The sequence below is a fragment of the Nannobrachium achirus genome, assembly GCF_963921795.1.
Source record: "Nannobrachium achirus genome assembly, chromosome: 6".
Taxonomy (NCBI): Eukaryota; Metazoa; Chordata; class Actinopteri; order Myctophiformes; family Myctophidae; genus Nannobrachium; species Nannobrachium achirus.
The window spans coordinates 37,740,226-37,758,762 of NC_137815.1; the positions used below are offsets into that span (position 1 = coordinate 37,740,226).

An 18,537-nucleotide genomic window follows, 5' to 3' on the forward strand; every position below is an offset into this window, starting at 1 on the left:
TGGGGTCTCCGCGTTGCCTTGGCGGACGAATAGGTACCGGCCCCGGCTCTCCCGGACGCTCCTAGCCCGAGTTACGGCATTTTATGTGCGCTGCAGTGGCAGGGGGTCCTCCACTGGGGGCGCCACCACTTTTGCATCCGTTCTGGAGCACCAGGAGTCGGTGGTCCCCGGGAATGTATCAATATTTTGGGCATGTCATTACTATGGATGTGAACAATGTGTTGACTTTCGACTCTTGCTCCTGTCGATTCTAAAAATAGAAATCGAATAATGTCTGTGCTGCGGTAGTGCATGTCCGATCTGTCCAGTCAACAAAGCAAAGCAGAATTGCTGACTTCACCGTGAAACACTTAACCTTGCCATTATGATGACCGGCAGGCAGAAAAGAAAACTGATTTGACAGTTAAGATGATAGCCAAAGATATTATGCCAAATAGTATGGTCAAGGGGAAAGGCTTCTGTGAGTTGATGGCATTGCTTGCACAGGAATAAACCGCGCCTTGCCGCCAAACAATGACAGCGTGACTAGAGAGAACGTATGCTGAGACAGCCGCCTCACTCCGTAAAATGTTATAAATGTTTATATCCAGGCCATATACTCTACATTACTGTATAGTTGTTGGGTTACCATTATTATTTAGCATCGGGAAGGACAGCTGAATCTGACATCATTCTTCATCATTTCTAAAACGTCGTCAGATTTGAGTGTGATTTGTATTCCTCGTTAGTTATAGGCTGCTGTAGATTAAACAAGTGTTCTTCTGTGTGAATAAAAATATGTTTAGAAAAAAAACTATAATTTTATTATCATTTAGGGCTTTGAGGAAATTCTAAACATGATGACTCAGTGTTGCTTAAACCAGGAAAGTGCTGTTTGCAATCTCCTCTCAACTAGGCAGCAAAAGAAAAAAGCTAAATCGTTTGACGTATCAATAAATGCCTATGACGCATCAATATGCAAAATACTGACTCTGAGTCTTTGCATTCTATAATAGTCACTAGTCGGACCAGTTACCCATATATAGAGATCCATGGCATGTACTGTATATACTGTGTTACATCCCTTTTATGCCCATACATGGAGATCCCTGTCTGAACCAGCCGAACAGATATGGGCTGTCTTCCTCCATATATGGGCATTCCCATATGAAGTCCTGTTAGATATGGGCTTAATATTGATGACATCAGGGATCTCCATATATGGGCATAAAAGGGATTCTGTTACAGTGGTTCCCATGATATCACACCATAACATACAATATATTTTATGCCCATACATGGAGATCCCTATCTGAAACAGCTACACAGATATGGGCCATGTCTTGGCCATCTGGCCAGTGATGGGACACCCCCCCATTGTTATTTTCACTATTTTTGCATACCAATCGCATCAAATCGATTAGCCATTTAAACATTATTTATTTAAATGGCTAATCGATTTGATGCGATTGGTAAATCTTTTAAAGAAAGAATATAAGAAACACAATTATTCGATTTGTTGAAAAAGTAATCAATAGAATAATTGCTAATAAAATAATGGATACTGTAGTTCCATCCCTAGTTTCTCCACTAATGTGTCTGTATTTCTGTTAACCTGTCTACGGAATATGTCCTTCTACTAACATCTCTGTGTGTATTTCTGGTAGACATGTCTGTCTACCCATGTCCAATGAGGAGACGCAGATGCAGACCAGACCTCCATCAGCCGCACACGCACACGTTCCCATGAGAGGGGAGGATCTCAAGATAGAACCAGACATCAAAAATCAGAATACATTTGCTTTCCTGTCCTGTCCTGTTCCATTTTTATACTGTTTTATTCAGTCATATTTCTCTCTATTCTATTGTGTTATATTTTATTATTTTTGGTTGTATTATTAAGTTCAGCTTATATTTGGTTCAGTAGATTTGCACCACTTTTCTGATATACCGGTAATCATAGTGTGTTTACTACTTGTTATGGATGAAGATCCTGACAGATAACCATGATTCCTATAATGGAATGTATGTATTCACATACATTAATTAATTACTAACTTGTTTTACCACTCCATGATGATTCACATCCATCCACCAATTTGTGTTCTTTTTGAGCGGTGGTCACAACGCTCCTATACGTGGCCGTGTGTGTGGGTCTGTCTGTCTGTCTGTCTGTCTGTCTGTCTGTCTGTCTGTCTGTCTGTCTCCGTGTCCGTAGCCTGCAGTAACCTTTTCTGACCACACATGTTAAGGGAGGGGCGCTGTTGCACACACACACACACACACACACACACACACACACACACACACACACACACACACACACACACACACACACACACACACACACACACACACACACACACACACACACACACACACACACACCACCGCTCAGTTCACACGAGTGTGATTTTAAACACACTTTTGATACTACTACGATTGTGTCCAAAACTCACACAAAATCAGTTCATGGGTTGCATTTGTAGTCCATAAACGGCCATGTTGACCAACACAGGTGTTTCAATTTGTCTGTTTGGCATAGAGCTAATGTTCTACACCAATCAGAACACCTGTGTTGGTCCTCAACATGGCCGGTGTAGGACTACAAATGCAACCCATGAGTATCATGTGATCAAAATGCATGGGTCTGCTAATTTGGTTTTTGGCTATGACAACGTTTGCGGGCGCCTGGGTAGGCAACCCGGCCTAGCTCCGGCCTGACCTGAAATAAATAAATACATAAATAAATAAATGAATACCCAAAACCTTTTCATCATGAGATTTCAGTCCTGCCAGACAGTCTGGCAGGACCTTTATAATGAGCTATTGAGGATGAGGAACACGTTCATACCGGTTCATACACACTCACTCCTCTGAACACCACTAAATCATGCTCCACAACCAAGCTTGACCCTAAACGAGGACGAGAGAGAGCGAGAGACAGGCAGACAGACAGACAGACAGACAGACAGACAGACAGAGACGCACACAGTTTGATGTTATTGCTTCAGACAGTTTTTTTTTTGAGCGGTGGTCACACCGTCTCCATAGCGTGGCCGTGTGTGTATCCGTGTGTGTCTGTCTGTCTGTGTGTGTGTCTGTCTGTCTGTATGTAGCCTCTGGTGTATGTAGCCTGAGTACCCTGGGTGACCAGAGAGGTGCTGTTGAGTCTAGCCTGGCCTGTGCATCAACTGCAATACACACACACACACACACACACACACACACACACAGAGCCCGAGGGGAAGGGGGGAGGGGGGGGTTGGTGGGTAAACCACCGCTCAGTTCACACGGGTGTGATTTTCTTTTTTTGACGGGGCAGTGTATATTGATGAACACTACATAAAGCAATGTAAATATACCGGACTGGACAACTGAATTTCCCCCTTGGGATAATAAAGGTATCTATCTATCTATCTAAAACAAAACATATACCAACAATAAACTTACATCAAGAGAAGACACCTAAATGAGTTTAAGGAGCATGTCACCCATTTACAACCTTATCTTTATATAATTGGTCCTCACTAATACTCATAAGATGGGATACTCTCTGTCTACTCTACCCTGCGTCTCATTTGTGGGACAGTTCATACACCTGCCTATCCCAAGCTAACAGAAACTACAGCCTCTCTCTTCCTGGAATAACAGTTTCTTTCATCGGTTCTTCAAGGTTCTTGCATAAGAATTCTTTTTAAAAAGTTTGAAATCTTGTTGAACTCACCAAACAAGATTTTATTGTTTGCAGGTGATGTCACTAATAGGCAGTTTTCTGAAGTATCCACAGCCTATCTCTGAGACAAAGCAAGTAGCAATACGTACAACCACTATCGTTCATCATCGTAATTAAATGGGCTACAGTACTCAGTACAGTACTGTACTTGGTAAACACCCCTGTGGCAGCAACTTGACTACCACTGCGCAATCTGTAAAAGAGAACTTCTCGTTGGGAGGGGTGGGTCTCAATGGCTATGTTGCAGCCGTGTGTGTGTGTGTGTGTGTGTGTGTGTGTGTGTGTGTGTGTGTGTGTGTGTATTAATTAACTCATCTGGTGCCGGGCCACTTGGGGGCGCCAAAGTCTGTTGAGTGGCCAGGGTCCCTCTCATAGACGAGCGTTGCAACATACAGGGACTCGCGTAGTAGTGACGTGCGTGTTCACGTTTGTGCATGTGATGAAAAAGACCCGGATGAAAATGGCTACAAGATTGCTATAGGCTAACACTCATTTAGAAGATCGATTTTCGGCGATTTAGCCGTAAATAAAACTTTTCCGCTTCCACAAGAACACAGTTCAGAGAAAATGAGCTTCAAAGATGTGAGTTTGTATTGGATTCGGCGGCGCGATGCGGCGGCATTACCCTCTCGCGGGCCGATGTAAACAGAATCACGGCCCCGGGCCTGGATGGAAATTTAGACCGGGGCTTCGTTGAGGCCTCCGATTAATTAATTCATTTTATTAAAAAAGACGGACTAGATCGGGATCGGCACCCCGGAATACGTCGCGCCGCCGACAGTATAGATTGAGATAGATTTTTTTTGGGGGGCTCTAAACTTTATTCTAAACCATTTTCAATGGAATCAATCGTCGGACCATCTAGACTCGGTCATTGGAAAGCGTAGGACGAGCCAGGACCACCCACATCTCTACAAGCAGCTCAGGGTAAGTAAAATAGCAAAAAATATATTGTATTGTATTGAAAAAAAGCCGAACTTGTTCGGGATAGGCACAAGAAGGGTTAAGAGTTCCTTCCAGTACCATCATCATCATCATTATCATCATTTATTTGACTCACGACCATGATCACATGGTATGGAGCACAGATTCTATAAATAGACCATCTTTTCCTTCCCGAATCAATTCCGATACTTGCAACTTGAGTATCTGTCGATACGGAGTACTGATCCGATACCAAGGCGTTACCAATAAGAAAAAAACAAAGTAAGGTAACAATGCCTTTATTGTTGCACATAGTCACCACATGAATTAATTATGCTCACTGTCATGTGTCATCACCCCCCCCAAAGTTTGGCATGGATAGGGGCAACGGTGCCGGAGATAAGTGTAGGGCCAAAAGTGTGGCGTGACGTGACGGACAGACGGAGGGACTGACAGAGGGACTGACTGACAGACAGCCGGAGTTCTTCATAGTAACTGTGCGACCTGATGGTCGCAATGAACAGAAAAACAACAGGTGTGTGTGTGTGTGTGTGTGTGTGTGTGTGTGTGTGTGTGTGTGTGTGTGTCGGTGTGTGCCTACGTGCTTATGAGTGATAGAGATAACACACAGGGATGGTCCGAGCCAACAGCCAAGCCGGCCAACCAGTATGTTGAGAACAGCTAGGAATAGTTGGTCAATGTCACAGTCAAGGTTGACTTGCTACTCTGTGTTGTTGTCTCTCCTCGCCTGTTAGCTACTGACAAACTGGTTTACAAACAATCACTGCTGAGATGTCAAAGTATTCTGATTTTCATTGTTTCAACAGTACAGAATGCTCTCCTCTCTGTGTATTAACCTGCTCTGCCATTCCAGTGAATAAACAAATAGAAAACATGTTGTTGAAATGTGTCTTTAAAACATGGCAATAGTTGAAAATGGATGTTTATAAACATAACATTAATAGGCCATATATGAGGGTCTTTTCAATGAGAATGGCAGTATGCAACAGGAAGCCTCAAGTGTCTCAATCTATTAATCCGCTACCAGTGTCTTTACGGGTGTGGTTGCTGACCTGAAGCAGGCAGCCAATCATCTTGGAGCTGCGAGCAGCGCTTATATCATTAATTAGCGTGAGGGCAGACAGAGCTAGCTCACCCATTCACACAGGCAAACAGATTAAACAGCTATTTCTAGATGATAGTCACTGTGTATCTGTGTCAGGAGAAAGGCCAAGGACTCTCAGCAAAGTCTAGTAGGTAAACAACACCGATATGATATTATGACTGTGTAGACTCAGTCCCTATTGGCTTCCATGTCACATTGTATACAAACAAACCTGGACTTGGCTACTACTACTAATGTACTACTAACATCATTCTGCTACCGTCAAAGCCTTGGTCATCAAGGTCTCTGTTACCATGGGAACAAACAAGCTCAGTCATCAACAGACAGCGAATAGGAAACTGCATAGAGCAGTAGACAGATGATCTGGTTGAACTGGTCAGACGTCCTAACCACTGTAATAAACCTGATCTCAGTACTAGTTACGCCACACAGGATCACTTTCATTCGATTTAAAGACACATACGTGAAGTGAGCTACTACCATTGGCAATTATGACCAAGAATTCAATGTCAAAGTCAAACTATATATTTTTTTTATTGAGCTGTATGTTTAAGTGTAAACAAACATACACTACAGTTAATTTTCAGATCTGATTTCATTTAACTTTTTAAATGAATTGAGTACAAAAGGACCCCAATGAAAACAAACCATTGTGCTTTCTTGTGCTAATAAACTATTCAATCAATCAACTGCACATGAATGCTTGAAGGGCACATTGCAACATACAATATGAAATGCATAAAACTTGGGCTATATAGCGCTTTTCTACAGTAGATACACTATGCTTTACAAAATCGGCAGTGGCTCAAGAGGTAGAGTGGCCAGTAAGTTCGATCCCTGGCTCCTCCAGAGTTAGTGGCCTCAAGCAAGACGCTGAACTCCTAATTGCTAACAATGAGCAGGTTGGTGCCTTGCATGGTTTCATCTGCCATCGGTGTATGAATGTGTATGTGGAATAAAAAAACATGTTTCTGCAACATACGGTAATGTTTTGCATTTGTGGCACCCAGGTTCAAAGTGAGATTGCTTACCTTAACATGTGATTCAAATTTGGGGAATGACTGGACGTTTTGGCTTCTTTTTTATAGGCACCTTCAATGACTTAAAAGCCAATTACAGCCATGGTTTAAGAGTTAGGCCCTATGTCCACCTGACTCCACCAAGATGTTTTTTCCTGAGCGCATATTTTGTATTGTTTCTAACGGGAGCGGCGCCGGCACGTTTTTGTAAACTTTACCTTTACCTTGTGCTTGCATGTGTAAGTGAGATGCTTTCCTATGCCTGCTGAAAGCCAAGATATTTTCAAGCTAAGATACAAAGTTTTGCACTGGTCGGTCCAGCGGTGGCCAAAATGAGCTGTTGAAAGAAACAGACAAACACAGACTGACACACACACACACACACACACAGACACACGACAGGGGCAAAGAAATGATCCCAGATAAGGGGACTATGAATTGAGTACAAACAGACCCCGATGTAAACAAGCCATTGTGGGTTTCTTGGGTTCCTTCCTATTAGTAGACCCTATATCTGAACTGTACTGTCCTGTGCTTTTCTTATTATGAGAACTGCTAATAACGTATTCAATCAATCAATCAAATGTAGGACTGAGACAGCATGAAATCAAAGTGGGAGACACTGTAGGAGAGACAGTAGCAAAGCTGAGTCACACAGTCAGTCACACAGTGAAGGAGAGACCGACAGTAGGAAAGCTTAAAAGGAGACGGCGAAGGAGAGACAGACAGTAAGAAATCTTAGAAGGAGCGAGAGATAGACAGTAGGAAAGCAGAGACACGGTGTAGGAGACAGACAGTGGAAAAGCTGAGAGGGAGACTGTGAAGGAGAGATACAGTAGGAATAGCTGAGAAAGAGACTAAGAAGGAAGACGACTGAGAAGGAAAGAAGACTGTGGTGGCGTGGGATCTAATCCCAGATAAAACCATCATGAGTCCTTTAGAATATTGTGAGCTCAGTATGTTATTGAAATGAAGCAGAACTACAGAAATAAAGGCTACTGCTGACGCACATGCAAACAAGCGTTCTTTTGCATGACTTGTGCAGATTTGCATGGAGATGTACAGTACATAACTCCCTACATGTCTATATAAACACTCAAGGAAGATAATATCCCCATCTTTAACCTGTCTGATTCAATCAAATAAAACACAGAAGACATGGAGCTCATTGTTGAATTGAAATTATGATAAAATGCAGACATATTTAATATTTTAATATTTTAAGACATTGGTTACATACCAATCCTGATTTTGGTGTGTCCTGGACCACACATTTGGTTCACATCGGCTGCATGACTGCCAATACCAATGTCGTCAAAAATGTTGAATAATGACACATCAGCCAAACTTAATTTATCGGCTGGGGCAAGATATGAATCCATTAGCCCTCCAGACAGCTAACATCTGTCTGATGGTGAACCAACAGAGGGGCTTTGCCAGCCAGAGCATAAAATAAACCAGCCGCACTTCTCTTGGTTTCCTGTCTGCTAAATATTTACAGCTGACTTTGGCTCTGCTAAAGCCACTTAGCCATAACACTGACTGCATTCACTGGGTGACTAGTATTCACTGCCTTTTTGTTAAAATATTACAGACAATAAGTCACGTAAATGTTCTTGTTTTTTGAGCGGTGCAAACCGCTCCTATAAGTGGCTGTGTGTGTGTCTGTAGCCTTTTTCCTCAGCGTTTTGCCATAGCAAAATGTGTGTACGTAGCATCATGTTTGTCTAGTGATGTCATATGTCGTATGTCTGTAGCCTTTTTCCTCAGCGTTTTGCCATAGCAAAACGTGTGTGTGTAGCATAGCCTGTACATCCTAGACTCAAATCCTAGTCTGAAGACGTTATGCAAGCACGACCACCGCTCACTTCACATTGGGTGTGATTTTTAAATATGCAAACGGAAGTTGGATTTTCAACTTCAAGAAGCTCACTTTTCCTGATTAAGTGGATGTTTTGCTTGTAAAGCCCTTTGAGATAACAACTGTGATTAAGGGCTAATAAACTTGACTTGAATTAATACTGTTACATCCACTTAGTTTGCTAGGTTGGAGAAACATAATAGCATTCATATGCTGAAGGATGAGAGCTTGAGTGAGTGAGTGAGTGAGTGAGTGAGTGAGTGTGAGGATGAGAGAGAGAGAGAGAGAGAGAGAGAGAGAGAGAGAGAGAGAGAGAGAGTCCGGAGCTAATCTCGCAAAACAAAACGTTGTGATTTAACTATGTAATTTAATATTTTGGTGACTTAATACATTCTACATATAATTAAAAAATCACACCCGTGTGAACTGAGCGGTGGTCGTAGAGGCTGTGCAACAGCAAAACAAATATATAATAATAATAATAATTATAATAAAAAAGATTAAAAAAATATTTTTTTAAAATATTCAAAATAATAATAAAAAGTATAATAATATGGGGGGTGGAGGGGGGGGGGGGGGGGGGGTGCTTGCTTGCGTGTGAGAGTGAGAGAGCCATCAATCCATCCATGTCACTCAGGCCACCACTGGTATTGCAGTTGATGCTCAGGGCAGACTAGACTCAACAGCACCTCTCTGGTCACCCAGGGGTACTTAGGCTACATACGGACCCACATACATACATACATACATACATACCTACACACACGGCCACGCTATGGAGACGGTGTGACCACCGCTCAAAAAAACTGTTCGTCAGTCAGTCAGTGTAATGGAAAGACCCCGCATGCTTCTCCTCAGTGGCTTGAGAAATTTGCACACGGGCATTGACCATTGGCATAATAAGCACAAAATGACGATGTCCGTTTTTCACTTTCCCAAAATGTAAGCTGTTTATTGGCATTGTGTAATCACTTAATATTGCCAGTTAGGCCTATGGGATCATCTGTCGTCATGGTTACAGCCTCGCACTGGCCAACAGCCTATGGAATCTCAATCTACAGCCGCATGCGCCAGAGCGCACGGACAGTGTGCCACAGAAGAATGCTGGAACACACACACGCTGCAAACTTATGAAGGACTTTCAGCTTTGACTCTCTCATGCCCTTAAAACCTGGACAACCGCATTCACCCGGTTCACCACCGACTACAAACCATGAGGCAGGGATTCCGCCAGACCAATTCAGTAATTTAATATTTTGGTGACTTAATACATCTACATATAATTAACGAAAACTGTTCGTCAGTCAGTCAGTGTAATGGAAAGACCCCGCATGCTTCTCCTCAGTGGCTTGAGAAATTTGCACACGGGCATTGACCATTGGCATAATAAGCACAAAATGACGATGTCCGTTTTTCACTTTCCCAAAATGTAAGCTGTTTATTGGCATTGTGTAATCACTTAATATTGCCAGTTAGGCCTATGGGATCATCTGTCGTCATGGTTACAGCCTCGCACTGGCCAACAGCCTATGGAATCTCAATCTACAGCCGCATGCGCCAGAACGCACGGACAGTGTGCCACAGAAGAATGCTGGAACACACACACGCTGCAAACTTATGAAGGACTTTCAGCTTTGACTCTCTCATGCCCTTAAAACCTGGACAACCGCATTCACCCGGTTCACCACCAACTTCAAACCATGAGGCAGGGATTCCGCCAGACCAATTCAGTCTACTAGGCGCACCACCAAGACTTAACTCATTGAGTGCCTATCCCGAATTAGTTCGGGATATATTATTGCATCCCAGAGTGCCTATCCCGAACTAGTTCGGGATATTAAAAAAAAAAAAAAAAAAAAAATGATTTTTTTTTTTTTGGACCCCATCAAATCTAGTGAACATGATTTCAATCGCGATTTTGCATGTTCCACCCCCATACAACCCCATCTAACATACAGGGCAGCCATGTTTGTTTACATAACATGAAAAACATAAATGGCTATTATCTCAAGAATGCCTGAACGGATTTCCAATCGGATTTTTTTGTTTGAAAGCTGTGAACAAACTGCACAAATCCACTCCAATGCATTGGATTTTTTAGAGCTCATTCTTCTCTGTTTTTTTCCCATGCATGAGGTGTGCAAGGTTTAATCGTGGCTAAATTGCCGAAAATAGATCTTCTAAAATGCTTGGTAGCCAATAGCTAACTTCAAGCTAACTTCATCCTCTTCCTGTACATGCACAAAGGAAAGTGTTCAGGCATGTCATGGCTGCAGGGCTTCAGCATATACCAGCATGGGAAATGGGATTTTCTATGGCCACTGGGCGCCCTCTAGTGGTGAAAAGCTGGCACTCAAAGAGTTAATTGGTCAGCACTGAGACTAAACGTCAGAAACATATACCACTATGGCTCTGTAATATTCTGTTTTTGAAGAATGTTTAGTTAACTTTTCATGATTGCTACACTTATAAAATAAGTGTGAACCCATCATAGTCATATGGTGGTAATCTGAGGTTCACAGGGACATGCATCCCCCTCCTGTAGCACCTAGTTGTGTCCTGGGGGAAACTCTGATGAAGGACGCCGGTCGACAGCAGAGAGGCTATGCAGTGATGTTGAACAATGCATCTCTGACGCACAACCACATTATTTAAAGGAGCACTTCAGCCAAGTTCAACCAATCTTCATATAATTGGTCCACGCCGTTCCTATCCATTTCAATCTAAATTACTGTAGCTCTATGTCTCAGAGAGAGGAGGGCTGTGGAGTGCGGACAGTTCAAAAACATGCCGTACAATGACATCATTGGTAGGCAGCTTGGTTATTTCAGAACGTTTTTTTTTTTTTTTTTCTTTTTTTTTCTTTTTTTTGTATAAATGCAAGAACAATCATTATACTATAAGACAACCTTCTCAAAGGCACTGTATAAACTCGTCTGAACAATGACATCCGAAAAATCAACAACATATGCTTGGCTGACTTTCCTACAGAAGAGAGAGTCTACCTTTCAGCCGACTCAATTCAGGAGGACGACCACAAGGATTACGTGCCTCTGGAATCCCTGATCATTACCTCAAGTTGAAAGTAGGCGCACCAGTCATGCTGCTTAGAAACCTGCAAGCAGGTCCCGGCCGCACTCTCAAGAATGGCACCAGAATGGTGGTAATGCAAATGATGGACAGGTAATGCAAATGATGGACAGAGTCATTGAGTGTGAGATTGCAGTAGGCACAAACAGAGGTGAAACAATCTTCCTACCAAGAATACCTCACTATGACAGAGGTGAGCTTCCCTTCACCTTCATTAGACGACAGTTCCCTATCCACTTAGCTTTCTCTGTTACCAACTTACCATCAATAAGGGTCAGGGCCAAGAGAATGAACGAGTTGGCATCTACTTGCCTCAACCTGTGTTCGCTCATGGCCAACTCTAAACAGCCTTCTCAAGGGGGAAAGAGAGCCAGCGCTGTAAAGGTTTTCATTGTGAATAATGAAAAGGGCATTACTGACAACATTGTTTATAGCAAACTCCTTTAGGATAATGGGCATAAAGGGACACAGACATATACAGAGATCTCCATATAAGGGCATAAAAGGGACACAGACAGACAGATACAAAGATATCCATATATGGGCATAAATGCACACAGGCAAACAGATGGTCAACAGGTATAATGGGGTTTGCATTAAAGGGTGGGGCATTCATTCCCTATTTACATCATTCCGAGTATGCCAGTCTCCGACCTAGATGCTCACTTCTAGTTACTTCTATTTCAGCATGCAAACTTTCCAGAAAGAGAACGTCAGTCAATGTCATTGCTAGGCACTAGTAGGAACTGTACATATCCCACCAATAAGATGCAGAGACAGAGTAGACAGAGATTGTGCCATCTTTAATGACCATTAGGGAGTATCAATTAGAATTGAAGATAAGGTTAAAAGTGGATAAATGCTCCTTTAAGAAAAGGGGGTGCAATAAACTCACCATCGATGTGTCTAGGGGACGCATCCAACTTTATGCTGCTACAATGCCACGTTATGAACAACATGCGTTGATTAATGCATCTGAGCCAGCAGACTGACCATTATTAATAGGCCTAAAGTCTCTGAGATCGGTCCACTACTTTGCGATAGATTAGAGGTTAGCTGTAGACGGACACACAGTCACACACACATGCAGGGGTGAAGGAAAGATCCGCCCTGGCGATGGTAATAAATAATGTAATAAACAGTGCCAAGCCTTATAGTCCGACTCAACAATAAGAGATAAAGGTAAAACGGATGTAGAATGAGAATTCCAGATTAATTAAAGCAAACATTAGGCTGGCAATAAGGGTTGGCATCAATTTGGCTGATATTTGAAAATGTTAATCTAGAACATCTTTTGAAGCCATTATTGGCTATTGATGGTGAGTGCTGAGGCCAATTAGAGCAGTTCCATTTCTGCTATTCAGACAGAGCAGAGGAAAGGTACTGGAAGCAAAACACTGAATCAATAGAGCAATAGAATGATGGAATTGTTTACCGATACCAAAGCTTTAGCACACCAAAAGAATACAAATGCTGGTGAATGAATACGATCACAACAACCTCCCAATGAATCCAGCAACATCATCTCTAATTTGTAAATGCACTGAAATCCTTCAAGCTGGAAAGCATCCGACAGGACATCCACAGCATTATAATCAAACAGTAAGGAATACCAGGATTAGATCCCAGATCAGCAACATTAGAATCAACCAATAGTTAGGTGTACAAGGATCAGAACCTAGATCAGAAGCAATACAACCACCAACAGTAAGGAGTACCAGACAGTATCAGATCCAAGATAAGCAAAAGCAGAAACAAAAACAAACAATAAAAACAAAAACCTTGTCGACACAAACTTTTCCTGTGATCATCCAAAGTTTATGGTAGGAGGAAGTGACATACAGTAATCAGAACAGAGAAGAGGGGTAGAAAGGACAGAGAGACAGAACTTTTAAGAAGGTGTTAGAATAAGTGAAAGCAATAGAATAGAAAAACAGTATACTAAATCATACAATATGTAAACCCAGCAGTGACTAGATGGTTTATTATTATTATCCTACAGAGCTACATTCAAAATATTACATCAGTCAGGCTGCTAAACACACTGCCCGACACAAATTCAGTTAACAGTATTGAGTATTTATAAACGGCTGTAAAACAACATTGTAAGAATATACAAAATTAAAATTACAAATGTACTGTATATATATATATATATATATATATATATATATATATATATATATATATATATATATATATATGAAATTCCTAATTCATGCCTAGTATTATACATGGGTCTCTTAGAGGAGTCTGTACAAGCGGGGGACAAATATCTACGTAATTAAGATTTTATTGATCGCTGCTAAAAAAGCAATTACTAAGAACTGGCTCAAGGACATCACTCCGGACTATAAACAATGGAGGACAATTATGGACAGTTGTAGCAGTTAACGTTCAAACTGAGGATAAACGTTTTTAACTTTTAATAAAAGATGGGAAAAATGGTTGATATATACTGTTTCAGAAGAGGTGAACTGCTGATATGAAGGTGACAAAAGTGTAAACCCCAATGTTATATTTTTTTGTCTTATTTTTATGTCTTTGTGTGTGTTTTGTATGTTTTTTGTTTCATTATTGTCTTTGTTAATTCTTTACTGTGCAATCTTTAATAAAGACAAAGTAAAAAAAGGCAAATATATATATTTGCTATTTTTATTTTGTATATTCTTATGGGCTATATTCTTTGTATGTAAGACTGTATGTAAGGTGCTACTTCAATTAGGCTATTATACACACATGAGGAGAGAAGAGAAGATATAGGAGAGTGGAGGAGGAGAGAAGAGAACTACAGAGACAATATGAGTTAAATACACAGAGAGAGACAGAAGACAGACACACACACTGCTTGCAGTCCATCGTGACCGATGACTATTTGTGAGTCCTTTGATGTATAATCCAATGCGAGATGCACACTGTCTGCCACAGACAGGGCAAGCGAAGGCCTGACCCGGCGGGGCAGGTGCAGACACACACGCACGCACGCACGCACACAAAGTTGCGTGTTGTTAACAATAACATTACACTAACAATGATGTTGTAGGGTCACAACCCAAGTTAAGACAATGAATATGCTTTCCTCCGTTCTAGAACATCCTCATAATAGCAGAGCAACACTGAATCAACACTGAATCAACTGTCTAACAAACAAATCCAACAGTTAGCAGAAACACATGCATGTATCGCCTCCTCTTCATTATCCCCACATTGAACATTGTTCAAGAGAAGTAAGTCTGAATGATGTTTCATTAAACAATGTGCAACACTTCACTCTCTTATCACTCTCCACATTGAATCCCAAGACTATATTTTTGTAAAGGTAGGGCTAGAGGCCCCTGAACCTGCACTATCATATTCATACCCACTATGCATTATGAGCCAGAACAAAACACAGCTGGCCTAAAGTTCAGGGATAATTAGTCCCCCCAGGAATCCGCGATTCCGCGATCACGGAATTTTTCGCGGAAATCGAAGCCCTCCGCGGATATCAGAGCCTCCCGCGGATATCATAGTAGTCCGCAGAATAGGACAAGACGAGGAGCAGAATATTACATTTTACATGTAGTTTTCATCCCCGGCCGCTAGATGTCGCGGTGATATAGACGGACAAGACTCACAGCCTAGCCAGTCCTCGTGCCGGATACGGAAACGGAAATGGCTTTGTTTGCCGTGGCATGCATTCATGTGCTGTGACTCGTGTGTGTGGTGACAATACCAGAGCGGATGGTGCTGATTTTTAATGGACTAGGAACTAGGCACAGCGTCTGACTGTTTATATTGGCTCACAAGCCTCACATGGTGAGAAAGACGCACTCACGCATGCTATACATGGACCACCCGCGGATTTCTCGGCCATTCGCGGACTTTTCTGACGTCTGCGGAATAACGGTCGCGAGTGGCAGCAGAGCGGCGGGAGTAGTCATTACTACTATTATAAAACGATGTGTACACGGTCTGGTCAGTGGCCACCTCATACAGAGCCTGGGGGAATAGCTTAGCTTCCCTCCTGCTAGTTGCACAGACGCTGTATTGGTCCGGTCCCACATTCGTTCCTGACAGAAACTGTGTCCTGAACTATAGTTCCTCTATGTCTATGGTCCTGGCAATAACAATGCGAATGCAGAAGAGAATAAATAAATATTACACCCATACTAGGTAGTAGGTAGGCTATCCTCTAAAATGTGGTTACTATGGGCAGGGTTTGCATGACAATATAGTCTTTGCAACAGAAAGTAATTATTAAAAACAATAACAATAAAAAAAAAAGAATAGATTTAATATTAAATTTATATTCTCAAAAATGATTATTTGATTATTCTAACCACTAATTAAAATTTATTGTAGCTATTTCATGAAGGGTTTTACTTGATTATTAGAACTATATCATTTTTAGCTTGATAACTGGTCATTTTAGGTTGTTTTTTAATGTCCGCGGAATCAAGAATTGTTCACCACAGAATTCCGCAGAATCAGGATTGTTCTCCGCGGAATTAAGAATTTTTCTCCGCGGATTCCTGGGGGGACTAGATAATGTTAAAATGGTGGTGGTTAGGCATTATATTAGAGATTAGGTTTGGGTTTGTTGCCGTTATGGTTAGGGTAAGGGATCTAGCAGATTTGGCATCATTGCTGTCTACTCACTTTGTGTCTTTGTTTTAGCCCTAAGATGGCTGATATTCCATAAATTGTCTGTATTTCATAACACAGCCATAGATAAACCACAATGGATTTTTGTGGAGGGATTTATCTAGGCAGCATTCTAATTTGTAGTTTTTTACTCACCCAATAATTGTTGTGACTTGGGGTCAGATCTCGTCATCTAGTATCATATCAATTTGAAATACGTGGCATAGAAACGTGTATTTAGTCAAAAATATCTCCACTTTTCTACAAGATAGAATGTATGATATGTGCCATTTTGAAACAGGTGCTACACAGGACTTTAAGTGATTTAAAACCAGTGCTCCCCAAAACTAACACCTTGGAGTTTATTGTCAGAAAGTTGCTCATAAGTCTAGCCCCTGATACACGTAGCAATTTTTTCATCAATATCAACCAGCAATGACCAGAGGCGTCATGGGTATCGCCATTGGCAGCATCATTGGATTAATCTTGTTGTGCCTTCACGTGTGCAAGACACCAGTCATGTTGCCATACCTTATCAACAGGCATGAATTTATTTTAGGAAGTACATTTTATTTTTCCCCCCTTTAGCCACGGTATGGCAACTGCCATACCCAATTGACGCCTCTGGTAGTTGCTGGTTGATATTGATGAAAAAATTGCTACGTGTATCAGGGGCTATAACATGACAATGGTGGATTAAAAAAAAGAAAAAGAAAAAACTAAAAGCCTCGACAGAGAAACAGTCCGGCCGTAGAGGTGCAATATTTGTGAGTTTACTGTCCTTTATAACAATCAGATAGGACTTTTCTGTTTCGTTCATGGGGTTGTCAATGGAAGCAATATGGATAACCCCCGTGTGATTAGTTTAGTTACCCATGCAGGCCAGCACCAACACACCTGTCAGTTTATGTGCAACACATATGTGCTCATTGGAGGACATTTACATGTTGTGTGTGCTGCTGTGAATGTTGTCCCATGGAGAACATACAGTCAGAGAATGTTCTCTGAGTGAATCAAGTGGAGCGATATTCTACTAAACACATTGGGTGAGTACACTTGTTAAGTGAAAATAATTGAATGATGAATCCTACTATTAAAGAATAAAACACCTGTCTATGGCTACTGTTATGGAATACAGATGTACTTCTGATATTTCATACAGACATCCTAGGGCTCTCTCTCTCTCTCTCTCTCTCTCTGTGTGTGTGTGTGTGTGTGTGTGTGTGTGTGTGTGTGTGTGTGTGTGTGTGTGTGTGTGTGTGTGTGTGTGTGTGTGTGTGTGTGTGTGTGTGTGTGTGAGAGAGAGAGAGAGAGAGAGAGAGAACGAGAGAGACACACAGGTTTGATTAAACTGTAGTTAATAGCAAACAGTTAATCATATTAGTTAAAGCTACCTCTGTCTCTCATAACAACCTGCTAGCCAATTATTGCGTGACCGTCCCTTTGGGTGATAAGGGTCTGTCTGAGCTCTCTCTGGCACGTTTAGCTGTCGCTAGCTTCTTGACCTTAGCCTGACAGCTAGCAGCTTAGCTCCTGCTAACCTAAATCTCCAAACACCAAGCTATAACTGCTGGCTCTAACGGCTGCGTTTCCAGAAACTTCTTCAGTATGTGTGTGTGTCATACGTTTACTGTAAAAAGGACAAGTCCCACGTCTTCTAAGCTATGCACGTCCTTTTAACGTGTAAATGTGCTGGCTGCTGTGCTGCTATAGCAGACGTTATCTCGGCATCTTCCTCCCATTTAGTTAGCATGGCTGAGATAATATTAGCTAACATATAGCTGCTGACTGTGTTACGCAGTCGTGAACAACAACAACAATATAATACGCTATGTATATTAGCACCTGTCATTCATGGGATGTTGCGAGAATACACATTATAAAACGATATAAAAAATTGACAACGCTGACGTGAATCAGTAGAAGCGGTCGCTTTACAGCAGCTCGCTCATCATGCAACATGAATAGAAGTGAACTGTCAAAATAAATAACAACTCACCCGTTCATCAGCAGACCGTTATCCGGTCACTTTTATAATTTCTATCGGTATTGTTAATCACAGTGAGCCAGGAACGCCGTTGCTCCGGTAGTTCAACTCATAAAAGAGCTGAATAACATCCCCGTTAGAGCCGCTAACGTTAGAGACATCCAGTGCGGTACAGTATGTGTAGTAGAA

At 41.7% G+C, this 18,537-nt stretch overlaps 1 protein-coding gene across 1 annotated transcript in view; it reads right to left on the reverse strand.

Moving 5' to 3' along the window:
* Positions 1-18,519, reverse strand: part of ip6k1 (inositol hexakisphosphate kinase 1) — a 36,053-nt gene extending 17,534 nt beyond the window's left edge. Inside the window, exon 1 of the mRNA XM_080728868.1 lies at positions 18,361-18,519. The gene's annotated coding sequence lies outside the window, so the exon portion shown is untranslated. The remainder of the gene's footprint in view (positions 1-18,360) is intronic.
* Between the last annotated feature and the right edge of the window lie 18 nt (positions 18,520-18,537).